The sequence below is a fragment of the Scomber japonicus genome, chromosome 17 (assembly GCF_027409825.1).
Source record: "Scomber japonicus isolate fScoJap1 chromosome 17, fScoJap1.pri, whole genome shotgun sequence".
Lineage (NCBI taxonomy): Eukaryota > Metazoa > Chordata > Actinopteri > Scombriformes > Scombridae > Scomber > Scomber japonicus.
Window position 1 is genome coordinate 30,104,500 of NC_070594.1, and position 3,017 is coordinate 30,107,516.

Genomic DNA, 3,017 nt, shown 5'->3' on the forward strand with positions numbered 1-3,017 from the left:
AAACTGTTATACTTACTGTGCATATATTCACAGATGGGAAATGCTTGTCTGCGCCTTGTACAGAACATGCTGCAGATACAGGTACAGTTTTCAAATGGACAAAGAATGGTGCTAATTATTAAACCTCATTGGTTTAAATAGTCAAGTCATTCTATGACAGTTTATTTGTTTGTTTGTTTATTTATTTGTTTATTTAAAAGGAACAGTGCCTAGGAGCCTATTCACTGTTTGTCAGTCCTGTCTTTGGATTACATATGTCTTGTGTGACGGCCTGCCCCTTGCTGTTCATTGGCTGTGTGGCTTCCCTGGGTGGAGGTAGGGACAGGTCGTCAGGCCAATTTGTCTCACCTGTGGTGTATGGAGCACTGGGGATTTAAGGGCTGTCTAAATGTTTGTTCAGTCTCTCTTGCTGAATCCAGACTGAGACTTGGGTTCAGTCTTCCACCTGCCATATGGACCTAAGCATTACTACCTCCTGCATTCAACACTTTTCACTCATCCATACACTGCATACATGACTGACTCTTAACATAACCTATCACACATACTTTTGATTTATTCTTATATTTGTTTGGTATAATCTGATTTCCATTTGACTAATTTACCTATTAGTTTAATTTCAAGATAGTTTGATAGGATAGCTTGATAATGGCAGTCACGTTCAATTGACTTCTTTACAGTTGTTAGATTTGAGTGCACATACTATCTAGGAGTGTCATACTGATATTTATTTTTTATAACGGTGATCTTGCAAAGCAGCTGGTTCCGGATCCCTGGAGTGAAAAAACAGGGCAAGACATACAGGTAAATGTCTTAAGATTGTACTATTTAATGTGGAGAAAATACTGCTTTTATGGGAATCAAGTATCTCAGGGTCATTCTGTTTCTGTGTCACCAGTAAAAGGGTGGCCTGCAACGGCTTCTGTAACTCTATTTGCTGAGTGATAGTGAGGTGCATCTGTTTTATTAATTGTATTTTATATATTTGACTTTTGTTTTATCCACATGGTCCAGGGACTTCCACAACAGACCCACTCTAATGACTGTGGAATTTATGATAATGGTAAGATAACAATCACATGCTTAAAATTTGCTGAACATATTATTTGATCCTGTAACAAGTACAATGTTTCTGTTACAGTATACCTGGTACCTAATTCTTGGTGCACCGTTCGACTTCACTGTCGTAAGTTGAACATATCATCTGCTCATTGACAAAAACATATCTCAAATGGTCAATTCCTGTTTAACATAGCAGTTTGGATCGTTAAGGCCATGTTGCAACATAGACATACCTGTGCATGAAGTTAATTATTGTGGATTTGCGGATGTGCTCTTCCTTTGAGGACGACATGCCAGTTCTGCGGAGATGGTGGTGTGTAGTGCTGGTGGAAAATCTACACCTGGAGGGGTATGATTGATTTACCCTTTGTTGTTTTTGATTTTAATATGGAAATATGTATTTCAACAACAAGGGCTGCCAAACGATAACATTACTCATTCCAAAGCCTTTGTAACTGTTTGACTTATTGTATTGTAAAAGTATTACTGGACAGTTGATGGGCATTGGCTAGCACACTTTCTATATTGGCTAGTCAAAATTGTGTTCTATTGTTTCTCTATCTGGTTGAAAGTGTCATCCTCTCAGTTTTGACTCATTTTTACTATTTTCTAATTGTATCTTGTTTCTTCAGGCATGGAAGACGGTTTGCCCATTTCACCAAAGAGGGGAAAGACATGATCAATGGGCTTCTTGCACCTATCTTCAGACTGAAGAGGAAAAAACCCAATGAAGAGACAAATGTAAAAATAAGTGACATCACAATCATTACTGAGTGATACAGGTGTTCATTAACTAACATGAGGGCCAAACTCTTGCTCCCTTTGTCAGCAGGACCCTTGGATAATGGCAGACCACTGCTATGCCAAAAAAACAATTGTCCATCAAACAGAGTTGGTAAGTGACAATGTCATTACACATTCCATACAGGGTGCAAATGTTATGATTTTACTGTTTATTAGTCCTATTCTGCGTGTCATACCTCCAGTTTCCTGTCTCTCCTAAACCTGTACATTAAAGGCAAAAAGCCCCAAAAATATACTTAAAACAAAAAAAATGTATTTTGAAATTTCAGGATGCAGTAAAAGAAGCACAGCGAGTGCGGCAACGTCAGTGTGCTGACCTGATCCACTGCATGAAGGGGAGAGCTTCACTAAGGGAACACCTTGAGGTAAGTACAGTATATCAGCATGAATTACTGTAGTAGTTACATTTCAAAGTGGAACCCTTTCTCAAAATCAAAGGCAATTTGAGTCATTTTGGTCATGCTATCAATATGGACCATCACCATCCTCTAAAGTAACTATTTGTTTTCAGGCTATCATAACTGGGGATCTTGTCTCAGAATGGGAACCCAGGATGAGCAACTGGATGAGGTTGTCTCATTCTTGTTTGGACTCATCAGGGAGACCCCAGAGCAAGGCAGCTAGACTGGGTTGACTTCATCTTCAGTGTGCTCTTGCCAGAAGTATGACATAATTTTTTCATTTACATGAAATTATTAATATTGTACATAATGGTTTTTCATATCACATCTCACACTTGAAGTTGTAAGAACCTTGAAATGGAATAATACAGATGTGTAATGGTAAAAAAATTTGAGAGGATTAAGACCCATGTTCTCTCCCCTTCGTCAAATCTTACAGAGCCTTTTACTCTGATTTGACAAAAGGAAAAAATAATATGAAATTGGAAAAATTGTGTTCTATTGTTTCACAACACAATTTAAAGCTACATTCAGCTCAATTACTTTCTTTTAATTTAACAAATGTCAATCATCATATCTCGGTGACTGTTCACACCCTGGCTGAGAAATTTGGAGTGACGGTGCCAGAGGCTGTAGCCAAATTCAAAAGGGGGCCACAGTATGAACCATGGTAAGATTATTGTGTAAAGAATTGATGATACATATTTCAATGCTTACAGCAACACTGAATTGAAAACCTTTTTGTTTGTT

General features: G+C 38.0%; 1 long non-coding RNA gene across 1 annotated transcript; it reads left to right on the top strand.

Moving 5' to 3' along the window:
* The first annotated feature begins 1,120 nt into the window (after positions 1 to 1,120).
* Positions 1,121 to 1,954, top strand: LOC128377151 (uncharacterized). Its single transcript, XR_008323291.1, has 4 exons — positions 1,121 to 1,186; positions 1,360 to 1,411; positions 1,695 to 1,803; positions 1,895 to 1,954. It is a non-coding gene; the product is annotated as an uncharacterized LOC128377151 (long non-coding RNA).
* Positions 1,955 to 3,017: the final 1,063 nt, after the last annotated feature.